Here is a 17,713-nt window from a genome sequence, read left to right as displayed (position 1 = left end):
TGTTATGTTTCATATTCTTATTCTTCTATCTTTTGTGACCTCTGAAGTTTTCAACTGGTGAAAGATATGATCACAGGTAGGATATGTATTTAACATGTTATTGCATCCCACATTTTGCACTCGTCAATAGAAGATGTCAATGCAATGAATTTGATGTCTTCAGTCTCTCTGTACTATTTGTCATTAAGGTTGTACACTATTTTGAATTTTTTCTTTTACAATTTGGACAATTTGATATTTGACTTATAGCACTTAATTTTGTGTAATCATTATGACAAACATTGCCTTTGATCTCCTCTGCTACTTAGTGACATTTTCAACTTCATCAGAAAAACAAAATGGCCACCAAGACATATCTTATTTTACCTCTAACTGCAATGTCTCATTAAATGCTGACCACAATGAATTCATCATTTGATATAATGTAAAAGATAAAAAAATTAATAGCATTTCTCTTGAAAGATTTTTTTTGTAAAAAGTGCCAACTTCAGATTTTTGGTAGGGGTCAAAGTTCAAATGGGAAATTCTGAGATACAAACTTTCAAAAATTTCTCTTCAAATTCTACTAGACCTAGAGGCTAGATATTTTATAATGTGTTCAGGTCATTGACTATCAAGTTTAATAATATATATTACCTTGACCTGTTTCCAAGAGGCTAATTTTGTTATTATTGTTAAATAGCATTCTCTCAATAGCCAAGAGGCACACAGTGATGAAATTTTGTCATACTGTGGTCAATTGCTACTGAATGTATTCATAAAACTTTGAAAATTCTGCTTCTTGATAGGAATCAAAATTGAAATCGCTATTTAGGGTAACAAACTTTGAAAAATATTTCAAGTTCTTCAAGGTCTAAAGCCTTGATATTTCATATGTAGGACACTCTAGTCAATGACTCTCAAGTTTGGCAATAAAAATAACCTCAACCTACTTTAACAATCAAAGGGTCAAGTGTGTTGAAATCTTAAAATGGCTTCTTTTCAATAACCTAGATTCAAAGGGTAATGATATTTGGCCAATTGCTATAAAAAATGATAAGAAATCATTCATTAAAGAGTCAACATCTGGCTTTAGTAAAATGTTAAAGTTCAAATATGGTTAGAGGTCAAAGTTCAAAAGTATATTAATGATAAACATAGTTTACTTCAGCACTACGTTATATTATCATTTTCTTCATTAATGTTAAAAAATAACACAAGGTTGAAAGTAGGTTTATCATAAAATCAAGTCCTAACAGTGAAAAGCCAACCAAATTGTTCAATAATGATTCTGAATTTTTAATTTTGTTTTTCTCTTTTTACCTGATAACAGGCTGTTTGATCTTGTTGATTAAAACTGACCCCAAAAAAAGATTTTCAAATAAACACTGTAATAAACACAATTAGTGTCTACAACTGAGATCTCTTAACAGGAAGAACATGATTATCATTATTTACATACCATATGATGTCAATCAATACACATTTCATTGTCCATTTTAAGTCATGTGACTTTGCCATGATGGATCCAGTCAAAGGCTGACAGATTTCAGTAATATAGTATCATATTCCAGACAGGTCATATTCTGACTGGCTAACCAATGTAACTGAGGACAACACTGGTGCTCCAAAGAAACAGACAATCTCTGTTTGATTTAGAGCACTTTTTAGTGATACACAAAAAAGATGGACACCTATTAATCAGTCCATCATTGTTACTTAGTCAGGCATCCAGTTAACTATAACATTGTATCTCATTTTCAAAAGAGTACTGAGACAATGAAAAAATCCATATTACAAATAATTTAAATCAACATATTCACTATGTGTCAGGCTCATAACAAGTCACTTTTAAAAGACATCAGAAATCACTGGCAAAAGACACCACAAATTACTGGCAAAAGACACCACAAATTACTGGTAAAAGACACCACAAATTACTGGTAAAAGACACCACAAATTACTGGCAAAAGACACCACAAATTACTGGCAAATGACACCACAAATTACTGGTAGAAGACATCGCAAATTACTGGTAAAAGACATCGCAAATTACTGGTAAAAGACACCACAAATCCCTGGTAAAAGACACCACAAATTACTGGTAAAAGACACCACAAATTACTGGTAACAGACACCACAAATCCCTGGTAAAAGACACAACAAATTATTAATAAAAGACACCACAAATTACTGGTAACAGACACCACAAATCCCTGGTAAAGACACAACAAATTATTAATAAGAGACACCACAAATTACTGGTAAAAGACACCACAAATCCCTGGTAACAGACACCACAACTTACTGGTAAAAGACACCACAAATTACTGGTAACAGACACCACAAATCCCTGGTAAAAGACACAACAAATTATTAATAAAAGACACCACAAATTACTGGTAACAGACACCACAAATCCCTGGTAAAAGACATCAGAAATCCCTGGTAAAAGACACCACAAATTACTGGTAAAAGACATCAGAAATCCCTGGTAAAAGACACCACAAATCCCTGGTAAAATAATGCGGCCAGGGTAATACAGGATGCTGATTAGGTATATTATTGTAGGATCCTGCCACCCAGACAGAACTGACTACATCAGTATAACCTATCGTCACCCGTTCTTACTGATCGCTGTTTAATGACTTTCTAACATTTGATTTTTTTTACATACTATCAAAACACAACTGCTTATATATAAAAAGGTTTTAAATCACAATAAAAGCATTTATATGTTGAAATTTAAATACCAACATTCAATGTCACAGAGTTCATCTCTAGGTTCAGATTAAAATACCAGCAATCAAACAAATTGCTTATCGAGGTTGAAATCTCGGGTAAAAAATTCAGGCCCCCTACAGTTAAACATCACACCAATTAGCATATCGTTTCCATCATCAGAACCCCACCCCATGCCCCTACTCCCACTGTCTATCCCCACCGCCCATCTCAACCTTCACCCCAACTCCTCAAACCATTCATCACAAAAGTAAACAAATGTTTGTTATTTACCTTTAACATTTCATTTACACAAAACAATTATATAGATGTAGTTATTTCTACTCAATTAAAAAAAAAAACTATGAAAATTACCAAATATGTTAATAAAAGCAAATGTGTTCTTAGGAAAAACTTCATATTTCAAATTCTATAATTGACAACCAGCTAAAAAAGGTTAATAGAATTTGTCTGTTTTACTGTAACAGTAACCTTAATTGATGTTTTACTGTAACAGTAACCTTAATTGATGTTTTACTGTAACAGTAACCTTAATTGATAATTGATGTGTTACTGTAACCTTAATTGATGTTTTACTGTAACAGTAACCTTAATTGATGTTTTACTGTAACAGTAACCTTAATTGATGTTTAACTGTAACAGTAACCTTATTGATGTTTTACTGTAACAGTAACCTTAATTGATGTTTTACTGTAACAGTAACCTTAATTGATGTTTTACTGTAACAGTAACCTTATTGATGTTTAACTTAACAGTAACCTTAATCATGTTTAACTGTAACAAACCTTAATTGATGTTTAACTGTAACAGTAACCTTAATTGATGTTTTACTGTAACAGTAACCTTAATTGATGTTTTACTGTAACTTTATTGATGTTTAACTGTAACAGTAACCTTAATTGAACTGTAACAGTAACCTTAATTGATGTTTAACTGTAACAGTAACCTTAATTGATGTTTAACTGTAACAGTAACCTTAATTGATGTTTAACTGTAACAGTAACCTTAATTGATGTTTTACTGTAACAGTAACCTTAATTGATGTTTAACTGTAACAGTAACCTTAATTGATGTTTTACTGTAACAGTAACCTTAATTGATAATTGATGTGTTACTGTAACCTTAATTGATGTTTTACTGTAACAGTAACCTTAATTGATGTTTTACTGTAACAGTAACCTTAATTGATGTTTAACTGTAACAGTAACCTTAATTGATGTTTTACTGTAACCTTAATTGATGTTTTAAAATTGATGTTTTACTGTAACAGTAACCTTAATTGATGTTTAACTGTAACAGTAACAAACTGTAACAGTAACCTTAAATGTTTTATTAACCTTAATTGATCCTTAATTGATGTTTTACTGTAACAGTAACCTTAATTGATGTTTTACTGTAACAGTAACCTTAATTGATGTTTAACTGTAACAGTAACCTTAATTGATGTTTTACTGTAACAGTAACTTAATTGATGTTTAACTGTAACAGTAACCTTAATTGATGTTTTACTGTAACAGTAACAGTAACCTTAATTGATGTTTTACTGTAACAGTAACCTTAATTGATGTTTTACTGTAACAGTAACCTTAATTGATGTTTTACTGTAACAGTAACCTTAATTGATGTTTAACTGTAACAGTAACCTTAATTGATGTTTTACTGTAACAGTAACCTTAATTGATGTTTTACTGTAACAGTAACCTTAATTGATAATTGATGTGTTACTGTAACCTTAATTGATGTTTTACTGTAACAGTAACCTTAATTGATGTTTTACTGTAACAGTAACCTTAATTGATGTTTTACTGTAACAGTAACCTTAATTGATGTTTTACTGTAACAGTAACCTTAATTGATAATTGATGTGTTACTGTAACCTTAATTGATGTTTTACTGTAACAGTAACCTTAATTGATGTTTTACTGTAACAGTAACCTTAATTGATGTTTTACTGTAACAGTAACCTTAATTGATGTTTTACTGTAACAGTAACCTTAATTGATGTTTTACTGTAACAGTAACCTTAACTGATGTTTTACTGTAACAGTAACCTTAATTGATGTTTTACTGTAACAGTAACCTTAATTGATGTTTTACTGTAACAGTAACCTTAATTGATGTTTTACTGTAACCTTAATTGATGTTTTCCATTTTAAGCCTTGCCTATCATTCGCCTCAAAATCAATTATATTATTTTGTTTTTAAAACTGGCTTTGATTGTGTGTTTCAATTTCTCATGTATTGATAATGCTTAGTCTCCCCACTACATCAGCACTATTGAAATAATATATAAGTCATTCATAATGATAATTAACTTAATATTTCCATTAGAATTGTTTCTTGAATTCCAATCTCTTTAATTGTTTAATGTGCCTTCCCACTTGGTTTTGACAGTTACTTCTTCCAATTTGAAATCATATTTTCCTTAACTGCCTCTTAGGCTTTAACAATTTAATCTCTTCAAGCAAGGAGAACAGCTGTATGATGCAGTTTAATTAATTTTGGCTCTTAATTACCTAATTTAATTTGAATTAAAAGGTGCTACATTTGTATTCACTTGTGCTTCGTTTCCTCAGCTGCCATTTCAGTATTTACTATTTTGGCTCTAACTCTCCTGAGACCTCAGTGAATACAACTCTATAAAGTGCTGACATATCATATTCAGATTTGCATGTCTTTGACCCTGACAATTCACCTTTGTATTAATCAGTATACGGTGAAATTAAACCTTCTCTGTAAGGCAGGGTCTATGTAAGACAGAAATCTCCTTTATAAAGCTATTAACAGGATGATTAAACACACAGCATTTCACAATGAAGTCATTCAAACATCTCAATAGCATAGAAACAGGGTTACAAAAACCTGTAAGGTATTATTATATAAATGCTGATTAATATGATTATTAACTATATTTAAGCGATATTTCAAAGACACTATACAGAAGTTCTGAATTTATCCTTTAAGCAATCAAATTACACTTACATTGATCCTTCAGATGAAATTAACATGTAAATCATAATACTAGCTCAAAAAGGCCATTCAAATCAATAATTTAAGAAGCTTAATTTGATAAAATGTCGTTAAAATGAATAAGTTATGAAAACTTTAAAATACAAAATGCTACTAAAGATATATAAATAAACAGGTGAGGTCCATTTTAGGACCAATGTAATTACCTGTAGAATCTGTATTTAATAATCTACTCCTTTTTAAATGTCCATTGTAAATGTAATCCTGGCTTAAGGATATAGACAATGTCTGGAAGTTTGAAAATGTTTTCATTTTGCATATTTCTTGTAGTACTGAATTGACCTTCATCTTGACCACTCAATTCAAATATTTCAGTGAACAATTTTTTTTTTCTATCAATACAAAACAAAAGATGAAACAACATTTATTCAACACCACTTTTGAAGAACTTATCAGGCATATTTCATGTCTATTAACAGCTGATTATCTAAAACAAGGCAAGTAATCCTTAATTAAGACACCTCTGAAATTACAAGTAATGAAAACTAGACATTGTAATCTGGCATGTGAATAAGGGGAGACAATCAGGTGTTTTCTTTTTAATAATTAATAGCACTGGTCTAATGTGTCCTTCACTGTGCATACAGAATGGTTAATATAGAGTATTGTACTTCTGTATGATCAAAGGTAAGCATTTCTTAAGACAGGTAGATTATTGATTTCCTCATTAGTGTCAGTCATAGGTTTTACTCAGGTAAATACAGGCGAGACTAACGAGGAACTCTATACCTTACACTCATCCACACTTCTGTAGTTATCACCAAGCAGATGGCTGGATTAAATTTTAAAAACAAGACCCATAATTGAACTTACCCTGTACTTGATTTCGCCTAGATGTAGTTCTCATAGCATTAAAGATCAGAAATATACGACAGCATTGATCAGTATAATAAAGGAAAATGTTTTTAATCTAAATCAAGTTTTGGTCTGAATCTTGAAGTGATAATTAGAAAATGTCCATCAGACTGCTCCCTTTAACGCAGATAAGTGCCCCCTTCCTCATTTCCGATTGAAAAAATGATGGGGGTTAAAGGTTGGGGTGGGGGGGGGGGGTGGGGGGGGGGGGAGATGACATTTCAGTATGTGTTTGTATATTATTTGTCTGTATCTAATTTCTGATTACTTACTTTTTTGATGTGAGGTAAGTAGGGTCTTCTTGGAATGTACATCTTTGATATAAACATGTAATTTCCAACTTAACATTTTTCCATGATTTTAAAACTTATATTTATAGCCATTTTCTTTGACAATTTTTGAAACCTTCTGCATATAGTTACAACATCTTCCTAAACAAAGCACTGAATGGTTAACAGATTTTTATTTGTTGTCTGTATGAATGAAAGGTCAGAAGAAACACTTGTATTATTTCCTAAAAACCATTACATGTATACCTTATAACAGGTTTATATATTGATGTGTAAATTTCCTCATTTTGTGTCTATAGAGGAACAATCAAACAATATTCTTATAACATTTCTGTCATTGAAACTCAAAAAGGAACTAAACTTATCTCAATCAACAAATTTATCTGGTCAATATTCATTATGTAATGATGTTAAAAATACTTGGTAAGTCAATGGTGAAAAAAAAGTTCATATGTGTGTAGAGGGGTTCCCTTTGGGGGGTTATTGGGCTCTCAGTGGGATTTAGTGGACGATATGCATACTAAAGTTATGGTTATTATTACAGAAATGAAAACATTCTAGGTTTTCAAAAGGATACTTAGTGGTTAACAGAGGTCTCATAAAAAGTCGTTAACAAGTTGAAAATCTAAAAAGAACACCAACTCCTGAAGCCTGGACGACCAACAGTATATTCTACTTTCTTTACAGCTACCAGGAGCCCGAGCCCGTTTATTTTTTACTTGTGATATTTCATATCAGATAATAAATTTCATTTTTTTTTTTTAATTTTCTACATAATTCTCATTTCATTTGTTTATTCATCTTGATTCCTGAAAACAACTATCATCTGATTAATTGGTAAAGCTATTCCACGTTAGTGACAGAAATGCCAAATGCTGACATAGCAATTGTCAACGCGAAACAAAATTACTACAGTGTCATGTGACCTAGAAAGTATCTATATATAGCTCTGTCAATACTTATCCCAGTAAACATATATTTAATGAGAGACCACTTGACAAATTGCAAATTGTAAGTATTTAACTGACAAATAATTTCAGGTTTTCCCAACTTTTTGCTAAAATATCCTCCATAGTCCAAGTACGATTTTTATTTGGAACACAAATAAGACAGGTATGTATGTAATAGAATTACAACACGTTTGTCAAGTATACAACCCCACAATGTCACAAGTCAAAACTTAATGTCAATATTTGTAAGTGTTTAGATAAGATTTAAATGTCCACATCACAAGATTGTTATAACTTATGTTTACATATTTTAATGGCCTGGTTTGCGACACAAAGGTAAATCAAATCTGGTACCAGTTTAATCTGGAAGATTATTGCTCTCTAACCTCACAGACATGGTAAGATATTCTATGTAAGGATTACAAAATTGGCTAACAGTGCCTTCCCAGAATTGTGTCTGTATGTATATTCATTCCATGACAAATTCTGGGTAACTGTCTTTTACTTATCTCAGCTAGATCTTTTGTTTTTTATTTAGAAAATTTATATATAGAAATCTGTCCATCTGTCAAATTATTTTATCATATTCCAACAATATTAGCGATACCACAGCCGTCAACATCTTATAGCAAGACAACATCTTACCACAGCCAGACAACATCCTATCACAGCCAGACAACATCTTACCACAGCCAGACAACATCCTACCACAGCCAGACAACATCCTATCACAGCCAGACAACATCCTACCACAGCCAGACAACATCTTACCACAGCCAGACAACATCCTATCACAGCCAGACAACATCCTATCACAGCCAGACAACATCCTACCACAGCCAGACATCTTACCACAGCCAGACAACATCCTACCACATCCAGACAACATCCTACCACAGCCAGACAACATCCTATCATAGCCAGACATCTTACCACAGCCGTCAACATCTTATAGCAAGACAACATCCTATCACAGCCAGACAACATCCTACCACAGCCAGACAACATCCTACCACAGCCAGACAACATCCTATCACAGCCAGACAACATCCTACCACAGCCAGACAACATCCTACCACAGCCAGACAACATCCTACCACAGCCAGACAACATCCTATCATAGCCAGACAACATCCTACCACAGCCAGACAACATTATACCACAGCCAGACAACATCATATCACAGCCAGACAACATCCTACCACAGCCAGACAACATCCTACCACAGCCAGACAACATCCTATCACAGCCAGACAACATCTTGCTACAGCCAGACAACATCCTACCACAGCCAGACAACATCTTATCACAGCCAGACAACATCTTATCACAGCCAGACAACATCCTATCATAGCCAGACAACATCCTACCACAGCCAGACAACATCCTACCACAGCCAGACAACATCCTACCACAGCCAGACAACATCCTACCACAGCCAGACAACATCCTACCACAGCCAGACAACATCCTACCACAGCCAGACAACATCCTATCACAGCCAGACAACATCCTACCACAGCATGACAACATCCTACCACAACCAGACAACATCTTACCACAGCCAGACATTTGATTATAGCCAGAAAATATTTGATCTTACTGAAACCATGATCATAGCAAGCAAGTCACATGACATTTGAAAATAAACAAAACTTGATCCTAACCAGGCAACTTTTATCATAACCAGAAAAAGTTTTGACAATGCCCGTGTATCAGATTAATCAAATAACTTTTGATGAAATTTTATGGGATTCCTGACCACATCTGTTAGTTAGTGAAGATTCACACTACATCTACCATCAACTACTTCTTTTATCAGTCTGTCCTGCACTAATCAAACAAGTACCAAAACAAGGTACATCAAGTATTACCTCCCCTGATAGAAGTACGTCTTTATCAATTTTTATTGCCCTTCTAGATAGGGAAATCTGTGAGATGAACAAATATCACGACATTTCAGAGCACAGTAAAGTGTCCAAGTTGAAACCTAACATCAATCCTTACTTTTGATTTAGACTAGTTTTCTTTAATACCCACGATGTTGTCGTGTTTGATTTTAAATATCTTCTACTTGATATCCAGTTTTTTTACATATTTATTTTCATTGAAATCTACATAGTAATACTGACCTTTTGTTTGGATACTTCAATCATTAATCCATCAGGAAGCCAGCTTAGTACAAGCCCTTCCCTTTGTTCTAGGCCGACAAGCCTCATAGAATCTATCTGGAACATGTTGGCCAGGATGTGGTGATGGATCTAGTACAAAGTTCCTAACTAACACACATCATAATGTCTTGAATATTCTCTTCAGAATCATTCACTGTCCGTCGCCATAAAATATCAGATTTAGTCTCAGCTTATTTATCCATTTTTCCTAGTTAGCTGCTTTATTCTATTGAAAACATTTGCAAAATATGAGATCTTCTATTGTTTAGGAAATAAATAAAAACAATAATAATTTATACTTTTCAATAAACAAAATCAATTAATATTTTAAATAAATATTTTTTTGAAATATTATGAATATTGAACAGTAATAAATGTTAACATGTAAACTTCCTAATTTTTAATAAATTATAACAATAAATAGATATAAACATTTCATAAAATTAAAAATAAACAATTTTCAAAGGTTTCATTCCAATGCTTCATATCAGCAATAGGCTAAATAAAGGAACATACCAGTAATCATCTCACAATTCATTAACCTTTCGTTGTCTTTAAGAATTTCAAGAATATCACAGTGATAAATTAAGGTAGACATCAATATAAATACTTTTAAATAAATTTATAAAATAACGAAGATTTTCAAATATTCGAATATTTAAGTAGTAAAATCACAGCCGTCAGTAAATCCCACAAATCTTGTTTAAAATCCTGAGTTGGAAATCTCACTTTTCTTTACATATTCTTTTGTAGATTTCTAAATATTAATCCAAAAACAGTGTGCAGAGTGCTGAGTGTCTAGATCTGAACTCAAGTTCTCAAGCTGTAAGGGGTCCTTCAAATAAAACGCCATTTCACTCTTATCAGATGATTAACTAATTATTCCTTGTATTCCTGAACAATGGTAAATATATATTCGCATTGAGCTAATATTCTTTGATCTTCCTTCAACATTTCCAAATGTCTTCTCATTCTTGTATGTAATTATTAGCACTCATTCAAGTACCGTACTTGATAAGCGATCACGTTCATAATATAAAGTCATCAAAATTTCAATCAATATTCCTTGAATTCCAAAAATAAAGTAGAAAAAAGCATCACTGTTCCAAAAAGTTCCACGACAGTATATAAATTCCATAAATTGATATAAAAGTAGAAAAAAAAGTGCAGGACTAAAAACCCTGTACTCACAACAGATCTCAAGACAACTAGCACCATCTGTAGGAAGATTCTGGATGATACCTGTTAGGTCCCTTGGGAGTCAGATGAACCAATCAGAGAGCTGCATAAATTAACCTTCTAAAGAAATGCCAAATCTCTAAGCAAAAGTCAGGTACATTATAAAGGAGGAAAGCAGCTCAATCATATTGGAGATTGGTATCAGAAGAAGTCCATTGGTTCTTGTACAAGATTCTGTACAATTGATTTCCAATGTTAGAACCTCTGTTATGAATTTTTAATGATGCAACCTGGACCCTTTCCACAAGTAACATTGGAGCAGGACATATGCATGTATGTTACCTGTTCATCAGAATTCAGCCACACCTGTGTGTCGATCTACAGGTACAAGATCTTGGCACTGGCAGTAGCACATAATTGTGGTTCATAATTGGTGTGATAATTGCCACGCAAAAGCACATAACTTCCAATACTACAGAGGACTGTTATATTCTTCAACTTAACAAGCACCAAAGGTCAAGGAAAAATAAGGTAAAAATCTGCTCAAATTGTCTACCATTCTTGTTTTTAACTATTTCTTTCTATATAAATATCAATTATCAATTTTGTTGTAGAACTTTAAACAGGAAAAAAGACAACAGTGGATATTCAATAAACTTTCTTACAAAACCTGGTAAGTTTGACTGTTTATAAAAGTACACTCCCTTAAAACAACTGTTACCATTACTACTCTATCACAAGAGAAGATGAATTATAAAGATAATCAGATTGTAAAGATTTTGAGAAAGAAAACCACTTGTCTAAATATTTATGACAAAATGTATTTATTGTGTTTGGTATAATCATATAATTAAATCTGTTGTAGGCTACCTATTAACCAATAAAAAACAGGTTTGAAATTTGTTAATCTTTTTTTTTTAATCAGACCCTATATCCTTATCAGTCCCATTATATCCTTGAATTGTTGAAAATTTCCAATCTTAACTTAAAGTTATTGATTAATTTCAGCTGTGATGTCATTCAGTTCTAATCAATAATTATGATTTTAAAAATCTATTGCTGTCCATTTCCTGACCATTTGAAAATAGAATTCTTATCCCAAGAATTCTTTTTTTTTTGTGAAAATTAGAAAACTGCAGGAGTACTTTTGTTCAAATTTCCTGCCGTTGTTTTGAAACGTTTTTCTGGTAACCTTTTGAACATTTGTTTATATCTGTGCTGTAGAGAGCGTGTTAAGTTGTACATAGTCAATATCACACTGAGACAACCAAAGTGGTGACATCTACTCTATGTGATTAAATTACTACCGTTAGAAGGTACTGTCTTTTCAATCAAGGTCACTAATACACATCTTTCTGTGTGAATGAAAAACTAATTCAAAGCAGAATTGTTTCAAATTGAAGTACAATACACTTATATTTCAACCTAAAAAACACAGTATAGGTAGGGTTCATCATCAACAAGACTGCATTCCAAAACTTATGACAAATGAGAGATTCATTGCTTCTTGGTTTACTTATTTCTACTAAGAATAATCCTTCAGTGCTTGTTTTCCTTAAAAAATGTAATAGAAATATTTTTGTACAACTTTGTAAATCATTTTTATTATCAGATTTTATTGTTTCTTCGAGAAAAGATCATTCAATTCCGTAAGTGACCGAGACTTCGGAGAATTGCTGCAAACCATTTAGAATTGATGAATCAAAATGTCATCTTTTTATTCAAATAAATATATTATGTACATGTATTATGACAGGCAAGGAAAACAATTTGCACCAAATGTTCAAACTGCATTAAGAATCTTCTTAAACAATGGGTAAATGTTAGGGCCGACCTGTGTTGCCATCTGGTGTGTTGACTGTCAATCAGACTTCTCTAATAACCTTATCAGGGGTTGACCTCCAACCATTACTAATATATATAAATCAATAGCCCCAATTGATCAATCAGCCAGATCAATGAAGTATTTGGCAGAATTATCAGGGTAGATTTTACCAAACATATTTTAGTCATACATTATACACTATATTGACAATAAGCTACCATAATAGCTTGGTAATACATTCAGGTATATCAAACATCTGTCCATTCTGACACAATTCTGTAACAATTCAGTACACAAATTAATTTTTTATTATGAAAACTTCTGGACACCAGAAAATCAAATTGTGGGGGAAAGAAAAGAAAACTCCTCACTTGAAATCCCCCCCACTTCCCCCCTCCCCACTTTATTGGTTTTTGTTTATTTTTGGTAAATCAGGATGCATGTACACCTAAGTAGATATGAAATATCTTGAAATACCAACCTTTATTTCCTGAACATATTGATATATTGTCATCTGATGTATGTTTTGCTGGATACACAAAAAATCGAAATAAAAAAATTATGCATAATAAAAACAAAGGACTCCTTTGCAATGAAAATTTAAAAGTGAAATAAATTCTTTTCAAAAATTTATAAAAATGATGTATAATTTGGCAAACACTGGTGAAAACTTTTACAAACTATCCGAGAGTCTACACTGGGATAATCTATTCTCCAATTACAGTAATAGTACTAAAAAACAGAAAGCAGAAAAAATTATTATTCGATATTCATGCACTCACTACAATTCAACAACAATCTTGATCAATATCAGATACAATCACTTGATATTGTGAAACACAAAAAAAATTCCATGATACACTCAATTTATTCTATTGTGAAAAATTTCCCGACATTTAATCATTATATTTTATGGCTTTCCGCTCTTTTCTACTGATATCCGAAAAACATGTTCAAACAATTTTTACCTGGGAGAAAATAACACCATTTCATGTTCAATTTTGACAGCAAAATTAAGTCACAGACGATAAATGGTTCTATAGCGGAAATTTCAATTATCACTAAACAGATTGCATTTTCACAGCTTGTACCTTCAAAGTGATACCTGGTCTGGTCAATACCGTCAACGCTGCCAGTTTCAACAGGAAGGACATTAGTGTTGTTATAATGGACCTGGTCATTGACTAGGGGCTTTCTTCCCATACACTGCAAACTTGATCAAGGTGTTCTAAATGACACGGAAGCTTCTATACAATATAATCATAAATTCGGACAATTTGCCCAAAGCAAGTTCCAGCAAGTAGGGAATAGATCTGGGATATTCTTCCCCAGCTAGGACAGAGATCTCCAAAGTATCTGTGGAGCTATTGGTGTGTATCACGTTCATGATCAAGAAAGACATCAAGTGAGATAAAAAAAAACCTGTACAAATTCCTACCTGTTAACAATGCATTCCTTTATTTTTGCAGGTCTTTGTCCGTTTTATTCCAGATTTTGTATATCATAAATCTTAACACTTGCATCCAGTTCTTCGGTTTAATTATTACATATATTTCATACAAAAGCTTATATATACCATTCTAAATCAGTTTTCAAATCTTCTCCACATTCCTACAGGGTCATTAACATATACCTGGTAAATATTTCAATAAGAAAAATCAGTCTTCAACAAATCTATATAATATTGGACAAAAATGACCTCCTTTTTTGAAAGTCATTTGAAAGTCATTGTATCATGTACCATCAATTGCAGTCATTGTGATTTTGATTAAAACATTTCTACTCATACATGAAAGTAAAATTAATCAGACTGATGAAAAATGTCTCTACTGATGATATTAAAAATTCTTACGAATTTTAATAATAACCACTATGTATTTGATTTATAGCTGTCTGTTCTAAAGTCATCTACGGATACTCGGGAACAAACCCAGCTGTGTTTCCTAGGGTTCTTCCCAGACCTGGATGTTAACCTAAAATTAATGCCAACATGCTGAAGAACATCAATCAACATGCTTTCCTTCAACAGACATTTGTACTTTACAGGTCAATAACATGGTTTCCCTGATAATGGATGTGACAATCAATTTTAGTTTCTAAAACATTTAATTTTTTCAAAAAGCTTTCACAGTTTTAGCTGTTTTAAATTTATTATTTTTTTAAAAAAGAAAATAATATTGACAGAACAACAATACAATGTTCTGACTCTCTCAGAAATCTATATTAAATTTGAAAAAAAATCCATTCAAATCCGTTAAATTTCTCTAATATTTAAACTGAACTGTTCTGTAAGAGGTCCATTTCATACCAACTATAGGTTTATTTTACACAAATATGAAAGATAATATCCAAGTCAATAAAGACAAAATATTAATGATCGTTATTTAATTAAGGGCTGGCTGAACTTCTGCATTGTTTTATAAGATCCTTACCTATATTACAGATGGATCCATCTTTACTCCTTTCATATTGGTGTCAATAATGTACATAGCTTTTAATTATATAGGTCAAACAATGGATACTTTTCAGCCTTTCCTAGCTAAGCCTCCACTGAAATAACATGTACAGCTGTAATATTGTATGATCTTTATTTGTTCTTTAAAAGTCCAGTGCTTCTCAAGGAACAGTGTAACAATATTTTGTTGTTGAAATTAAGATCGTTGCCTGTCGGCCATCTCATTTTCCCAGTTAGTACCAAAACGGACTATGCACAACTTCGGACTAAGGTGAGGCTACAGATAATGATCAAATTCCAATGCTTCTGCAGAAACAGCAATAACTGTTAGAAACCAAGAGGTCTGTCTGCCATTTTGTTTTTTACAAATCGCTTAAAAACTAGACTATGTAACTGGGGACCAAGGCAAACCTACATATGAAATTTGAGAATAAACCATCCAGTGCTTCTCTAGTAGAAGTGATAACAAGAACTGTTTAAGGAAAGACAAAGGATGGATGGGCAACAAATGGAGAAAGAACAATTTGATTGGCCCACAAATATTGTTTAGTGGTTTATCAGACGTTTAAATGGAGAAAGGAACAATTTGATTGGCCCACAAATATTGCTTAGTGGTTTAACAGAAGTTTCTGGATGTTGGTAGTTGTACCCTTCAGTAATTCAGGATCAATCAATCAATTTCAAGACACCCAGACCAACAAATTTAGTCTGCTAATCACATTCTTAGCACCAAATACTGACTACACTTACCAACACTGGTAAACACCAGTGATCACTTTTCTGGGAAATTACAGTACCACAGAAAGTATGAAATTAAAACAGGATCAGACGATGTAAAGCTAGCTTTAAAACAATAAACATGCAATGTTTGTTTACGATTCCATGAGGCGCTCTGCCCTGGAGCAAATAAAGCATCAATATAAGATCACCTGTGTTTCATATCACTGTGCCACTTCAGCAAGGTCTGAAGTTCTAACAGATGGCCTGATACAGAGAGTTGCCACAGGTTCTTCGTGGACAACACTCTACGTTATAAGTACATATTGATTACAAAACAGCACCAATCAATAACAGTTGTTTTGGTACCACAAGAAACTATCTGACCTGTCATTAATGGAATATTTTATCATTTTGTCATATATTTTTTTAGAAAATTCATTATTTGTTCATTGAAGCAACATATAAAATCCAATTCATTTACTTTTCCTGTACCATTAGGTGACTAGGACAAACCGTTCACTTTTCCTGTACCATTAGGTGACTAGGACAAACCATTAACTTTTCCTGTACCATTAGGTGACTAGGACAAACCATTAACTTTTCCTGTACCATTAGATGACTAGGACAAACCATTAACTTTTCCTGTACCATTAGGTGACTAGGACAAACCATTAACTTTTCCTGTACCATTAGGTGATTAGGACAAACCATTAACTTTTCCTGTACCATTAGGTGACTAGGACAAACCATTAACTTTTCCTGTACCATTAGGTGACTAGGACAAACCATTAACTTTTCCTGTACCATTAGGTGACTAGGACAAACCATTAACTTTTCCTGTACCATTAGGTGACTAGGACAAACCATTAACTTTTCCTGTACCATTAGGTGATTAGGACAAACCATTAACTTTTCCTGTACCATTAGGTGACTAGGACAAACCATTAACTTTTCCTGTACCATTAGGTGATTAGGACAAACCATTAACTTTTCCTGTACCATTAGGTGACTAGGACAAACCATTAACTTTTCCTGTACCATTAGGTGACTAGGACAAACCATTTACTTTTCCTGTACCATTAGGTGACTAGGACAAACCATTAACTTTTCCTGTACCATTAGGTGACTAGGACAAACCATTAACTTTTCCTGTACCATTAGGTGACTAGGACAAACCATTAACTTTTCCTGTACCATTAGGTGACTAGGACAAACCATTTACTTTTCCTGTACCATTAGGTGACTAGGACAAACCATTTACTTTTCCTGTACCATTAGGTGACTAGGACAAACCATTCACTTTTCCTGTACCATTAGGTGACTAGGACAAACCATTAACTTTTCCTGTACCATTAGGTGACTAGGACAAACCATTAACTTTTCCTGTACCATTAGGTGACTAGGACAAACCATTTACTTTTCCTGTACCACTAGGTGACTAGGACAAACCATTTACTTTTCCTGTACCATTAGGTGACTAGGACAAACCATTTACTTTTCCTGTACCACTAGGTGAC

At 32.8% G+C, this 17,713-nt stretch overlaps 1 protein-coding gene across 1 annotated transcript in view; it reads right to left on the bottom strand.

The window, feature by feature from the left end:
• The window catches only part of LOC132561906 (A-kinase anchor protein 9-like), a 99,466-nt gene that overhangs the window by 75,592 nt on the left and 6,161 nt on the right, over positions 1-17,713 (bottom strand). The gene's annotated exons all lie outside the window — the stretch shown is intronic.

This window comes from Ylistrum balloti, unplaced genomic scaffold (genome assembly GCF_031769215.1).
Source record: "Ylistrum balloti isolate Yb309-2 unplaced genomic scaffold, AGI_CSIRO_Ybal_v1 Utg371306, whole genome shotgun sequence".
NCBI classification, from domain to species: domain Eukaryota; kingdom Metazoa; phylum Mollusca; class Bivalvia; order Pectinida; family Pectinidae; genus Ylistrum; species Ylistrum balloti.
This window is presented reverse-complemented; position numbering and strand designations above follow the sequence as displayed.